Source organism: Apium graveolens, unplaced genomic scaffold, assembly GCF_009905375.1.
Source record: "Apium graveolens cultivar Ventura unplaced genomic scaffold, ASM990537v1 ctg6729, whole genome shotgun sequence".
NCBI lineage: Eukaryota > Viridiplantae > Streptophyta > Magnoliopsida > Apiales > Apiaceae > Apium > Apium graveolens.
In genome coordinates this window covers 88,426-103,958 of record NW_027419732.1, presented here as the reverse complement: position 1 = coordinate 103,958, position 15,533 = coordinate 88,426, and the positions used below count along the sequence as shown (strand labels likewise).

General features: G+C 38.9%; 1 non-coding gene across 1 annotated transcript; it reads left to right on the top strand.

The window, feature by feature from the left end:
* Positions 1-7,310: 7,310 nt before the first annotated feature.
* Positions 7,311-7,417, top strand: LOC141703548 (small nucleolar RNA R71). The gene has a single exon (XR_012567597.1). It is a non-coding gene; the product is annotated as a small nucleolar RNA R71 (small nucleolar RNA).
* The last annotated feature ends 8,116 nt before the right edge of the window (positions 7,418-15,533 follow it).

Below are 15,533 nucleotides of genomic sequence, written 5' to 3'. Positions count from 1 at the left end.
AAGGGCGTTTGTTTTATGAATCATTTCGGGTCGATTAATGATCGATAAAATACTCTTTTTGACCCGATTTCGATTCTAAACGTATCGAGACCTATCTTTTGACGATTCAACTTATGTGCTACATGAATTATGTGACTACGAGTTATATGAATAACATGATTACGTGCCTTATGTGTTTACGTGTTATGTGAATTATGAGTCCACGTGTCTTTTAAGCATTATTTGATTGAGATGTGATCCTTATCTGTGATTATCGGGCGGGTAGACGATAAGGATAAACGTATAAACTAGATAATTATATGTTATTAGTTAATTAAATGGTATCTTTTATGATAGATACACGTAGTGCGAGGATTCAAAGCTATACAGAGATTGTAAAAGTAAAGCCTGATTACGTATAGTAATGAAACGAGTGGATTCAGAATAGAGATAAACCTGAAATGGTGAATGATAAGAAAGGTCAAGTAGCCTGTCAATGGAAATACAGATACATCATGACTGGGTGATATGGTAGATAGTTAAAGATCAAAGGGTTATCAATTGAGGCAAGTATTCCTAACCTTTCTTCTAAAATACTGCAAATATTTCTTCATTCATATTCTAAGTTGAGAATAGTTAAATGTTTTTATATTTCGCTGGAATTACTCTTAGTTATGCAAGTGCCTTTTTAATCTTGTTCCTTGATTATCGATTGATCTCTTGAGCAAATACCCATTCTTTTGGGTTATTTGCGAACCCTGAACTGGGATATTTTGAAATCAAAATGATTTGATATCAAAATACTCGACAGACTGGATGGTTACGATGAGGGCCAGTCATGAGCTGGACCCTAAGGTCCAGAGATGGCCGGTCCCTTGATTACTAGGCCATAGTTGCCTGGGTAACCCATATGTTGGTTGGGTCTATGCAGTTGGGTATAGATTCTCACTATATCCTGACTGATCAGCATGTTATAGTGCATATGTTGGTTTCTAGTGTCCAGTCTAATTTATTGTTGATTGCCATTAACGACATTCCTTCTTAAATAGTTTGTAATTACAAAATCAAACAAAGATTTGATTCAAAGGGATGAAACATTGAAACGTTCACTGTTCTTTTACAGAAAAATGCGATTTATGATTAAAGGCCAATGAGGGCCGACGTTTTGTTCGCTCAACTATTTTTAAATATATAAAGATGTTTTGAAATCATTCAACAATCATTTCCAGGAGTTTCTTTCATCTGATACCTGGAAACCATTTATGATACTTGTTGGGCATTTTGGGCTCACTCTTGCTTTGTGAACTCTTATTTCTTTCAGTATCAAATGAGGACAAAAGTGAATAGCTTTTAATAGACAAAAAAGTGGAGAGATCCCAGCTGAAGAAATTTGGAGGTGCAGAGTTACCCATATGAGGAAATTAGTAACGAGGTAATGAAATTGTATTTAAACATTGTAATTTTAGAAGGTTAGATTCTTGTTTCATACCATAACCTGTAAGCGATCCAGAATAATGAGGGGTTGTTTGTATATTTTTTTTTAATATACAGGTTTATATTATTTAAAGTAGTTTAGTGACACCCAATCCTGACCCCAAATTTGGGGGTGTCACACAATCATCCTGACCCTCCTGTCTCTCGGGTTGGTTAATCACCCGATGAATAGCATCCACAGTATAATCCACTGTTAATCCTCTAACCACAGAATAACCGTTCTTCTCCGCCTTCGCATTCGTGTAAAACTCGCGAACAACACTCATGGGAACAGCAGCGGGTGCCTTATAAAAAGCAACCCAACCCATCTCGAGAATCATCTCCAGCAACTTACCATCTCTCCCCGATGGTAGAAAACCTCGCTCCTTGGCTATGGGCTTCGAAAGCAGCCTCGTATACTCCGCCTCAGCCTCTGGAGTTGCAAACCTGGGCCTCACACTCCCAACACTAGAAGAATCGGTTATGCTGCTGCTAATATGGGTTCTTTTTCTCTTGGGTGCCATTGAAATCGAATGAGTTTGAGAGAAAAGATGTATGTAAGAGAGATTTGTGTATTTGAGAATTGATAAGTGATGGGGAAGATTTTGTATAAGTGTGTGTATATATAGGGTTAGGGATTAGAACTAGTTATAGAAAAGAAGTGGGAATTGATTGAGGGAATAATGGGAGTAATGGGATGATTGAAACTGATTTGGAAAGGGAAATATGGAAGGTGGGAGAGGGAAATTCGGGTATGAATTGATTTTTTGATTGTTTTTTTTCCAGGTCCACGAAGCCAGCGCGGCCGCCCCTCCTAGAAGTGCGGGTGCGCCGTGCTTCTGAAAAACCAGCATGGCCGCCCCGCATACCAGTGTGGGCACGCTCAGCTACTGTACTTACACTCGCATACCAGTGTGGGCACGCTCATCTACTGTACTTACAGCGCGGCCGCCCCGCTCTTCAGCGCGGGCGTGCCGTGCTTCTGGAGTTTAGACGTAAATTTTTCCTTTTTCTGATTTTTTTTTTCTTCTTCTTCTTTTCTTCTTCCTCTACCTACTATTATACAACAAACTTGGGTTGCCTCCGAAGTAGTGCTTGGTTTACGTCATTAGGTTGACGTAGAATCCCCAAGATCAAGTGGACAACAAAACGGCACTAACCACCTCATGGTTTGCCGTATCTCCATAGTAATGCTTCAACCTCTGTCCATTCACCTTGAATGTTTGGCCTGGATTATTCTAAAAAATCTCAACCACTCCATGTGGAAACACAGTTTTGATAAAAACGGCCCTGACCACCTTGACTTCAATTTTCTAGGAAAAAGACGGAGACGAGAGTTGAATAAAATAACTTGTTGCCCGACACAAAAGATTTAAGCACGAGACCCCTATCGTGCCACCTCTTAACTTTCTCCTTATACATTTTGTTGTTCTCATATGTTTGAAGCCGAAACTCGTCGAGTTCATTCAATTGAAGCATTCTTTTCTTAAAAGCTGCATCCATATCAAGGTTCAATTTCTTCGAAGCCCAATATGCTTTATGCTCTAGCTCCACAGGAAAATGACATCCCTTTCCATAAACCAACTGAAATGGTGACATGCCTAACGGAGTCTTATATGTAGTTTGATACACCCACACAGCTTCATCTAACTTCAAAAACCCATCCCTCCTTGATGGACATACAACGTTTTCTAGAATACACTTGATCTCTCTATTAGACACCTCAGCTTGACCATTTGTTTGAGGATGGTAGGTTGTAGTAATGCGATGATTCACATTATATCGATGCATCATAGCAGTGAACTTGCGATTGCAGAAATGCGATCCCTCGTCACTGATTATGACTCTTGGAGTTCCAAATCTTATGAATATCTATTATGAAGAAAATTAAGCACCTACCTTTGCATTATTCGTCGGCAAAGCCTTGACTTCCACCCATTTTGACACATAATCAACCGCCAATAAGATATACTGATTATTGCAAGATGAGACAAACGGCCCCATGAAGTCAATTCCCCAAACATCGAAGACCTCAAACTCGAGAAGCACATTAAGAGGCATCTCATCCCTCTTAGACATATTACCCACACGCTGGCAGCGATCACACTTCAATACGAATCGATGCGCATCCTTACACAATGTAGGCCATAAGAATCCTGCTTGAAAGATACGAGCTGTTTTCTTCTCTCCACCATAGTGGCCTCCATAAACAGTCGAATGACAGTCTTGCAAGCTACCCTCCATCTCGCTGTACAGAATACATCTCGTGATGATTTGGTCAGCTCCTTGCCTATACAGAAATGGCTCATCCCACATGTACCACTTTACCTCATGAAGAAACTTCTTCCTTTGAGCAAAAGACAAGCCTGAAGGCATAATGTTGCTCACAAGGTAGTTCACAATGTCTGCGAACCACGGTTCCTCCTCTTGCAACCCAAACAATTGCTCATCGGGAAATGTCTCATTAATCAATGTCTTATCCTGTGAAGTTGCACTTGGATCTTCTAACCGAGATAGATGATCAGCGACTTGATTCTCAGTACCTTTCATGTCCTTGGTCTCCAATTCAAATTCCTGAAGTAAAAGAATCCATCAAATCAATCTAGGCTTCGAGTCCTTCTTCAAGACAAGGTAGCCAAGAGCAGCGTGATCAGTGAAAACTGTCACTTTTGTTCCAAGCAAATAAGACCGAAACTTCTCAAAACCGTAGACAATGGCAAAGAGTTCTTTCTCAGTAGTAGTATAGTTTAGTTGAGCACCATTTAGGGTCTTACTAGCATAGTAGACCACATGAAATATGTTGTTCTTCCTTTGCCCAAGAACTGCTCCAACTGCATAGTCACTTGCATCGCACATCATCTCAAAGGGCTCATTCCAATCAGGTACAGTTATGATAGGTGTCGTGATTAAGATCTTCTTTAAAATCTCAAAAGCAGCTCGACACTCATCACCAAACTTGAAAGGGACATATTTCTCTAGAATATTGCACAAGGGTTTAGAGATTTTTGAGAAGTCCTTGATGAACCGCCTGTAGAAATTCGCATGGCCAAGAAAGCTACGGACTCCCTTAACAGAAATTAGTGGAGGAAGGTTTTTGATGACCCCCATAGACCTTTACTAGAGACCTTGTGCCCAACAATAATTCCCTGTTGCACCATAAAGTGACATTTCTTCCAGTTGAGAACCAGATTGGTCTCAACACACCTTTTAAAAACTGTACCAAGATTTTGCAAGCACTCATCAAAAGAATCTCCAAACAAGAGAAATCATCCATAAACACCTCCACATTCTGAACAATCATGTCAGAGAAAATGGCCATCATACATCTCTAAAATGTGGCAGGTGCACCACACAACCCAAAAGAAACTCTTAAGAAAGGCAAAAGTACCAAATGGACAAGTGAAGGTAGTCTTTTCCTGATCTTCTGGAGCGATACAGATCTGATTATAACCCGAATAGCCATCCAGAAGACAGTAGTATTCATGCACAACCAACCTATCAAGCATCTGATCAATGAATGAAAGAAGGAAGTGATCTTTCCTTGTGGCTTTGTTCAGCTTCCTGTTATCCATGCAAACTCTCCACCCCGTGACTGTTCGAGTAGGAATGAGCTCATTCTTCTCATTAGCAACAACTGTGATGCCTCCTTTCTTCAGCACACACTGAACTCGACTCACCCAAGAACTTTCAGAAATAGGATAGATGATCCCTGCATCTAGCCACTTGAGAATTTCCTTCTTCACAACCTCTTTCATTATCGGATTAAGCCTTCTTTGTTGCTCAACCGTTGGCTTACTTTCTTCCTCTAGCAGAATTTTACGCATATAATAAGAAGAGATGATTCCCTTTATATCTGCTATAGTCCATCCAATTACCAATTTGAACTCTCTCAAAATTCTTAAGAGGTTTTCCTCATCACCACCTGAAAGGTTAGATGCAATAATAACAGGAAAAGTAGATGCATCACCTAAAAAAGCATACCTTAAGTGTTCAGGAAATGGTTTAAGCTCGAGTGTAGGAGCTTCCTCAATAGAAGGCTTGAGACGCCCCTTAGCGTTTTTCAGTTCTGACATTCCAAGAGATTCAAAAGGCATATCCAACCTTCGCTTCCAAGGAGAAGCATTCAAATATTGCAACTACTCATCACCTTCATTATCTTCACTATCTGAATTCCCTAACAAGGCCTTCTCTAAGGCATCAGACCTTAGCATTTGATCAAGTTCTGAAGTAACCACAGATTCGACCAACTCCACTTTTAAGCACTCCTCATTATCAGTAGGGAATTTCATGGCATTGAACACATTGAAAGTCACATCCTGATCCAGCACTCGCATAGTGAGCTCACCCTTCTGAACATCAATCAAGGTTCGGCCAGTAGCCAAGAATGGTCTTCCCAAGATTATGGGAATTTTCTTATCCTCTTCGAAATCAAGAATTATAAAATCAGCAGGAAAGATGAGTTTGTCCACCTTAACCAAGACATCTTCCACAATGCCTTATGGATATATAATAGAGCGATCGGCCAACTACAAGGACATATAAGTAGGCTTTGGATCAGGTAAATCCAACTTATTGAAGATAGAAAAAGGCATCGGATTGATGCTAACTCCCAAATCACAAAAACACTTGTCGAACGACACATTTCCAATAGTGCAAGGAATAGTGAAGCTTCCAGGATCTTTAAGTTTCGGAGGAAACATCTATTGCAGTACATCACTGTATTCCTCCGTTAGAGCAATGGTCTCTAAGTCATCGAGCTTCACATTCTGAGAGAGAATACCTTTCATAAACTTTGCATAGCTAGGCATCTGTTCAAGAGATTCAGCAAAAGGTATGTTGATATTAAGTTTCTTGAACACCTCCAGAAACTTTGCAAACTGCTTATCCAACTTCTGCTTCTACAGCCTTCTAGGAAAAGGAGGTGGAGGATAGATCTATTTTCTCCTGTATTACCCTCGGGAGGAGTGTGTTCTGTAGTTTTCTTCCTTGGTTCCACTTCTGCTTCCTTCTACGCTTCTTCTTCAGCCACCTCTTCATCTTCCAAAACTTGAGCTTTTTCTGGATTTCCGACCCTTACATACCTCAATGTAATTGCCTTAACCTGCTCCTTAACATCCTTCTTTCCTGGAACTTCTCTGTCACTAGGTAGTGTACCAGGTTGATGATTCAGCAAGGCATTGGCAATCTGCCCAATTTGATTTTCCAAGGTCTTAATAGAAACCGCTTGGCTCTTGCACATGAGCCTCAACTCCTCCAGTTCAGATTTTTCATTAGCTTGATTTGTACCTCCATGTGGTAACTGCTGAAGTTGGAGTTGTTATCTTGGAGCATATTGCGGTTGTTGAAAACCAGGAGGGTTGTACTATTTTGCTACACACTGCTGATAAGGCTACGGCACCCCATTCTGAGTGTTGCTCCAGCTGAAATTAGGATGATTACGGTTGTTGGGATGATAATTGGTTGGAACTGGGTGCTGCGACCTTTGAAAGTTGCTCACAAACTGAGCTAATTCACTAGAAATAGCACACTGCTCCGTCTCATGGGCACGAACACAAAGCTCACAGACACTAGTGATCTGATTAACTCCATAATTAGCCAAAAAATCCACCTTCATCGTTAAAGCCTTAAGATGAGCAGCTATAGCAGTAACTGCATCCACCTTTAGAATTCCTGCTACCTTGCCTTGAGTCAGTCTCTGAGAAGGGTTCTGGTATTCATTAACATCAATCAGTTCAATCAACTCATAAGCTTCATCATAGCTCTTAGCCCATAAGGCTCCACCTGATGCTGCATCGAGCATGGGTCTAGACTGTGCTCCCAAGCCATTATAAAAGCAGTTAATGATCATCCAGTGAGGCGTCCCATGATGAGGACATTTTCTAAGCATCTCCTTATAACGATCCCAAGCTTCACACAAAGACTCTCCTGATTGCTACGCAAACTGAGTAAGAGCATTTCTGATTGCAGCAGTCTTCGCCATAGGAAAGAACTTAGTAAGGAAACTTTGAGCAAGATCTTCCCACTTAGTGATTGAGCCTGGTTGTAGAGAATGCAACCAACACTTAGCTTTATCCCTCAAAGAGAATGGGAAAAGCCTTAGCTTTATAGCATCTTCAGACACATTGTTGAATTTGAAAGTGTCACAGATCTCGATGAAATCTCTAATATGCATGTTGGGATCTTCTGTCGGAGAACCCCCAAACTGAACCGAGTTCTGCACCATCTGAATTGTGCTAGCCGTGATTCCAAAAGTATTAGCCGCGATGGCTGGTATGACAATGCTAGATTGAATATCATTGATCTTCGGCTGAGAATAGTCCATTAAAGCCTTTGTATTTGCTTCTGGCTCCCATTGCAATAAGAGATTCATCTTCAACTATTTCCTCCTCTGCTTTATCCAGTGTTCTCTTTCGAAGCTGAGAACGCGTTAGCATACACGCTCTCTAGAGTTCCTGAAAAAGTAACAACAAAAAAGTAAGTAAAATATCCGAGTCAATGAACTTTAAAGACCACTGATGTCAAGCACATAAACTAAAAATTAACACCGAGTCCCCTGAAGTGGTGTCAAAAACTTGTTAGGAAGAAAACACGCGCTAATATTACACGCAAGTATACTTGTTCGCAAGTAATATAGAATCATTTCTAGTTCTTTCGCACAGAATCTGGTTTAGTTTAATTTCAATCAATGTACTTATGCAACAATGGTATGGTTATTATTCAATGCTAAGATGATAACAAATTGAGATTATTTATAACTACGAGATTATACTAACTAATATTCACTAAGAGAATTAAGGTTGATTAACTTATATAACACAAACATGGGATTCTAACTTCATTAAATACTTTATTCAATAGCCTTTTTATTCTTAACCTTAGCATGCAATGGTGATGACACTAATTAGATAACAGAAACTAGTAAAGCCCAACTTTCGTTGTACGAATACCCTACTACCAGACATCCACAAAAGAGATAGAAGCTGAATATATACCAATTATATTGAGACCCTATATGTCTATCGAATTTGACAACATAACGGTTTAATGCACAGGTTATCTATCATGATTACATAGGGAAGGTAAGATGGTTAAAATTACCTACGAATCATGCATATCAAATACATGAACCTATGCTAGCATGGCAAGTTCTAAACCCCTATATTCACTTTTGCTTCAATAGAGATTAACACGCTATCTTATAAGTTCACGACGCTCATAAGACGAATAAGCACAACCAATACTAGGATATCATACAATCACCACACACTAAGGTATCGAAACAAATTACCTAAAGAAATCCATAAATAAATCCGTTAGAACCCCACGATAATGATTAGCCCATAACCGAACTCATCATCACCGTGGGTTCCGATGAAAGCATGGTATAATAAACCAAGTCTTTGTAAAACTGAACATTAAACAAAGTACATTAACAAGAGTATAGGTTCAACAAAACAAGAAAACTAGCATCCAAGATTACAACTTAAAGCAAAGAATCAAAATAATAAACTAGATCCTCTTCGCCTTGGTTGAGTTTGTGCTTCTAGGTCTCCTTATGCCTCTCCTTAAGCTCCGGTACGTGCTTCTTATTAAAAATGACCTTAAATTATCATTATATAGCAGCCCATGCATATTAAAAGTCCAGAAAATCAGTTATCTACTTGAAATAGGATTCTGAATTCTCACCCTGGTGCGGGCGCACACTTCATCAGCACGGGCACGCTGTCTTCCTGCCAACCCGGCGCAACCGCGCGCTTTATAGCGCGGGCGCGCTGACCTTCTGGAAAAACTTCTTATTTTTATTTTCTTTGCTGGTTTGAGATGGCAATCCACGAGCAAACATACCTAGCACCTTCCTAACACCAATTTAGCACCAAAGCAATGCTAAATCTCATGATTTTTTCAAGTATGCCTGAAATGCAAAAACAGTACAAAACACATCAAATACACAAATAACTTGAGTACAAAACACCAATTCAAGTCTTTATAGGACGTTCTAAGTGGACATAAATGCCACTTAACACCCCCTGAAAGCATATTACAGCTCCAAGATAGGGCCGGGAAGTATATCATAGTGGAGGAAAGCATGAGGAAGACGGTGGTAAACAATGAGCCCGCTGGAGGCAAGAAGCGAAAGACTGATCTAGAATATAAAGACAAGGACAAGTATCCTATAACTGAGCAAAATTCTGATTTAACCCTAAAGAAGGGAGGACCTGGACAAAAGTTCACCGAATATGCTAAACTAAATGCTCCAAAAAGTCAGATCTTGATGGAAATCGAGAAAGATAGAGATGTTCGTTGGCCCAAACCCTTGAAGGATGATCCTGCTAAGGTAGATAGAAGCAAATATTGTAGATTTCACAAGGATGCTGGTCATGACACTGATGAGTGCCGATAACTGAAGGATAAGATTGAATTCCTCATTCGAAAATGAAGGCAAAGTAAGTATACTATAGACGGAGGAGATAGGAATAATAATGGAAGAAGGAACTTCGATGATCGTAAAAGGGATCAGGATGATCAGGGGCGAAACCCCCAACCCAGGGGACCGGTGATAAACGAAATCTTTGGAGAACCACGACCCCGAGGGCCAGTGATAAATACAATCTTTGGAGGACTGACTGCTGTTGGTTTATCTGCAAACTCGAGGAAACCACATCATAGAGAAGTTATGCATATTGTTGGAGAAGCCCTAAAAAGGGCTAGGACAGGAGTAACAATGACTTTCGATGGTTTTGATTTAGAGGGTGTCAAATTTCCTCATGACGATCCTCTGGTCATAACATCGATAATAGGGAACATCCCGGTGAAGAGAGTCCTTATAGACAATGAAGCCTCGGTGGACATCTTACTTCATGATACCTTTATAAGGATGGGATGCAATGATTCTCAATTAACCCCAACTGATATGCCAATATATAGTTTCGTTAGAGTCGAGTGCCCCGTGGAAGGGATAATTAAGTTCCCTCTGACTATAGGTCAGGAACCAAGACAAGCAACACAGATGTTGGACTTTGTATTGGTAAAGGCTGGATCAACTTACAATGCAATCATGGGAAGAACGGGAATACATGCTTTCAAGGAAGTCCCCTCTTCTTACCATTTTGTGATGAAGTTTCCCACCCGGAACAGGATTGGAGAAGAGAGTGGAGATCAAAAGATGGCAAGGAGTTATTATGTAGCCTCATTTAGGGCTGATGGAGTTGGGGGGCAGGTTTTGCCTATTGAAGATCTGGATATTCATGAGAATGATGAGAAAAGGGGGAACCAACGGAAGACTTGATTCTGATCCCTTTGGCTCCCGAGGATTCTGAGAAAGTAACTTTCATTGGAGCATCACTAGAGGAGCCCCTTAGAGGGAAGTTGGTGAGGTTTATACAAGAAAATAGTGACGTATTTGCATGGTCAGCAGCTGATATGCCTGGCATAGACCCCGAACTGATTACTCACAAGTTGAACGTAGATCTTAATAGAAACACCGTGAAGCAAAAGAAATGGAGTTTTTCCCCTGAGAGGAAGGAGGCAATCAATCAAGAAGTAGAGAAGCTCTTAGAGGATGGTTTCATTAAAGAGATACAGTTTCTGGAATGGTTAGCAAACCCTGTAATGGTAAAGAAGGCTAATGGAAAATGGAGAACATGCGTGGATTTTACTGATCTGAATAATGCATGCCCAAAGGATTGTTTCCCGCTGCTAAGGATAAATACATTGATAGATGCGACCGCTGGTCACGAGATGCTGAGTTTTATAGATGGATTCAGTGGATACAATCAAATCAAGATGCATAAGGATGACATCCCAAAGGTATCATTCATCATTGACTTTGGTGTTTTTTGTTATCTTGTTATGGCGTTTGGTCTCAAGAATGCAGGAGCTACCTATCAAAGGTTAGTGAATAAAATCTTTATAGATCTTATTGGGAAAACAATGGAAGTATATGTAGATGACATGTTAGTTAAGAGTCTTGTGACGACTGACCATATAACCCATTTGAGGGAAGCCTTTGAGGTCCCGAGATACCACAAAATGAAGTTAAATCCTGCAAAGTGTGCTTTCAGAGTGGGATCAGGAAAATTCTTGGGATTGATGGTCTCCAAGAGAGGAATCGAGGCAAATCCTGATAAGATTAAGGCCATTTTGGACATGGAACCTCCAAAGACTATCAAAGATGTTCAAAAGCTCACTGGAAGGGTTGCTACCTTAGGACAATTTATCTCCAAATCTGGAGACAAGTGCCTGCCTTTCTTTAAATCCCCGAAGAAAATACAAGATTTTATATGGACTAATGAAAGCCATGAAGCATTCGAAGGATTACGGAAATATATGGTCCAAGCCCTGTTATTGGCCAAACCAGACCTGAACGAGACTTTGTACTTGTATTTGGCCGTTTCAGAAAATGCATTGAGCGCTGTGTTGGTTAAGGAGGAACTTAGAGTCTAGAAACTCATATACTATGTCAGTAAGATTTTGCATGGAGCCGAGTTGAATAATTCGATTATTGAAAAGTTTGCTTTAGCCCTGGTGATGGCCTTAAGGAAGTTTCGTCCTTACTTCCTAGCTCATAAAATTGAGGTGCTAATGAATCAGCCTTTGAGAAACATTATCCACATACCTAAAACCAGTGGGAGGTTGATTAAATAGGCCATTGAGTTGGGAGAATTTGACATAAAGTATAAGCCGTGAATAGTGATAAAAGCCTAGGCCTTGGCTGACTTCGTGGTTTAATGTACCATCCCTAACCAAGAAGTCGGGGGCAGGAAGATACTGAACCTCAGGGTAGGGAGGATAATAAAGGAAGACAGAACAAGGACAAGGAATTTTGGGTTCTCTATTTTGATGGAGCATCAAAAACAAATTCCAGTGGAGCTGGGCTAGTTTTACAAAGCCCAGATGGATTCTTGATTGACTATGCTATGAAGTTAGACTTCCCAACCACAAATAATAAAGTTGAGTATGAAGCTCTGATAGCTGGTGTAATAACCCCAAAAATTTTTAACTTTTTGTAACCCTTATGAATAGTGATTTTGCTGATTATGCTGAATAAGAAAACTTTTCATGCCACACTTTGTAGGGGTTCTTTTATTGATATTCTGAGATCTTATTAGTATTCTATATGGTATATAAGTGTATGTAAAGATCGTCCGAATCCAAATTCGAACATTTTGATTTTTCCCGAAAATCCACCAGATACAGAAAGAATTGAGTATAAGGTAACATGATTAAAAGGATTTTAATTCAAGGATTATAAGAGAGGATTATAAAAGGAATAAAAAATATTGAGAAAGGTTTAGGGGAACCCAAGTAATAAGATCCCGGGTATGATTCCTCAAACAATAAACGGGAACGAAAGTTAAGCGAACCGTATAACAGATCATCGGTCATTAGCCAAATAATTAGGGGTTAATCAAAGAGGTTAATGGATGATGATGTCATCACACCAACAAGAGGAATACAAGTGTAACAAGATGACATAAGCAGATGACATGAGCATGACAAAGTGGGAAGGATTGGTTGGTTGATTGTGAGCCACATAATTTTTACCATGGTAACAATTTAATTAAAAAACAAAAGGGTAACAACCAAGCCAAGGCAAAACAAATCACAAAACACAAATTCATTTTCATTTCCAAGCAAGAAGCTCTCGGCTTCTTTCTTTTTTCAAAGAAAAGAAAATCCAAATTCAAGTTCCAAGCATTGTTAAATGGTGAGGTAATTATCCAAGATTCCCTGTACATAGATATAGCTATCCTATGAATCTAAGCTTCCATTTCCTTCACAATCTCTTCCAATAATTCATGGAAGAAGAGGGTGAATAGTGTTTTCAAGAACTTGAAATTTTGATCTTGTGTTTTTGTTTAGATAAAGCTTTAGTAAGGATTTCCAAGGGTTGTTTCAAGCTCCTTAGTTACTTTTACTCAACAAGGAAGGTATAATCTCATACCCTAGCCCTAATTTTGTATATTTATAGTTTTTATGATTGATATGGTTCATGAGAAGTATGATTCTTGTATATTTAGAGTTTGGATGGATTTGTAATGAGTTTGAGTTGTAAATCTTGGATTATTGGTTAATGAACTTAAGTATAGCTTTAGTTCATGTTTAGGGGTAGTATAAATTGGAAAATCTTGAGATGTTGGGACTGTTTTAATGAAGTATGGATGGATTTTGGTTGTGTTGTTGATCGTGGGTTGATTGTGGATTGATTTGGAGTAGTATAAATTTGGTAATCGCGTAAACATAGCCGTCGTAATGCCCGATTTACCTTAGACTGCTTTTGTTCTTAACATCAGGACCCGTGAACTCACTGTTAGGTTTTGACCATTGCCATTATTAGATAGTTCATGTTACGAGCTTCGTTTTGATATGTGGTTCGCTTGAATCCGATGTACGGTTTAGGAGAAACAACCGTTTTAAGTAACAGCATTTCGTGAACGAACCATTACCCCTCGCCTTACTTTGAAACCTTGGTTAAGGTCCTTAAATGACTAATTGGAGTATGAAACAATTATGTAAAGTGGATTAGGAAGTTGGTAGGGTATCGCGAAAGAATCATCTTAAAATTCTTAATGGTTAATTTATTAAAAATGGTGGAACCGAGGGTACTCGAGCGACTTAAGTGAATCGTTAAACGCAAAAGCGAACGTTAGGGTCTAATTGGTTAAAGTATAGATTCTTAAGTGACTTTGGTTTAATTGCAACTTATATGTTGTTTATAGGTTACCAGACTCGTCCCAAGCCTTTTACCACCCCCAGTCGCTCAGGCAAGTTTTCTACCCGTTATACTGTTGTTGTGATGTATATATGTATATGCATTATCTTGAGATAGATGCATGATGGTTATTAGCAAAATCTTGCGATATATTGGAGCATGCTGATATGGTTTATATGCATGCCTGTTTCATAGTATTGATATCTAACTGTTGATTCCAATGCTTATAGTTGCATAATACCTATGCTAGAGATAAGCAGTAATTGCGTATACCCTTAGTATAGGGGACCCAAAGGCGAACATTTTCTAAACCGGGAGTCGATGTTCCCGAGTATATAATATACATATATTTATATATATATATATATTGATATAGTTTTCAAAACTATTAATCGAATAAGGTTTATTCGATAACTTTATTTTATTTAATGAATATTATTTTGAATATTCATTCAAGGACTTATGACTCCACTTACTTTATTTAATGAATATTATTTTGAATATTCATTCGAGGACTTATGACTCTGCTTATTTTATTAAATAATATTCTTTATTTTATTAAAGAATAATGTTTCGATAATCAAACTTATTTTCGATTATTCCAATAAAGATCGTACTTTCGTATAAGTATATCTTTGGTTATTTATTATTCATTTCAAGTATGAGTTTTAAAACTTCTACTTCAATTACTTTTATAAAGATTATCATTTATGGGAATATTATTTAAATAATAATATTCAGATATTTTCTAATATATCGGGACTAATTTATTTCATTAAATCAACATTACTCCAAACATTCTTAAAAATGTTTTCGAATCTTCAAAATGATTTTTAAAAAGTTAGGGCGGATCCCAAAACTCATTTTTATATTTAAGATCTTCCTTTCGAAGGGGATTTAAATACTCGCTCAAAACCTGAGGGATCCGGCTCTGTGGTGTATTTTACATTTGCAACGAGGTTGCTATTTTAAGAAAACATCTTGATTACTTGCCCATCGTTCGGGAAGTATGTTCATCTATTTGAGTCGGCATAAGCAACATGGTCTCAGTGGGCGTCCATGAAAGTGTAAGTGGCTCAGTGGGAGTCCATCGATGCGTAAGTGGCTGAGTGGCAGTCCAGCATAGGTCCTAATGTGGCCAGGGTGATGACCAGTGGGGAATTCGTCTATCTACTAGTAGAAAAGGTTACTTATTGGTATCTTTTCCTGATCAGCAAGATATCAGGTTTATGCCAAGGTTTTCTCCTTTCCAAATTCATTGGATATTACAACTCTGTTTATAATTTTCATAACAGAGGTTTTCAAGGAGTGTATGAAATGTATATATATAGGTGTATATATATGTATCGGAAATTAATGAAGTATCTCG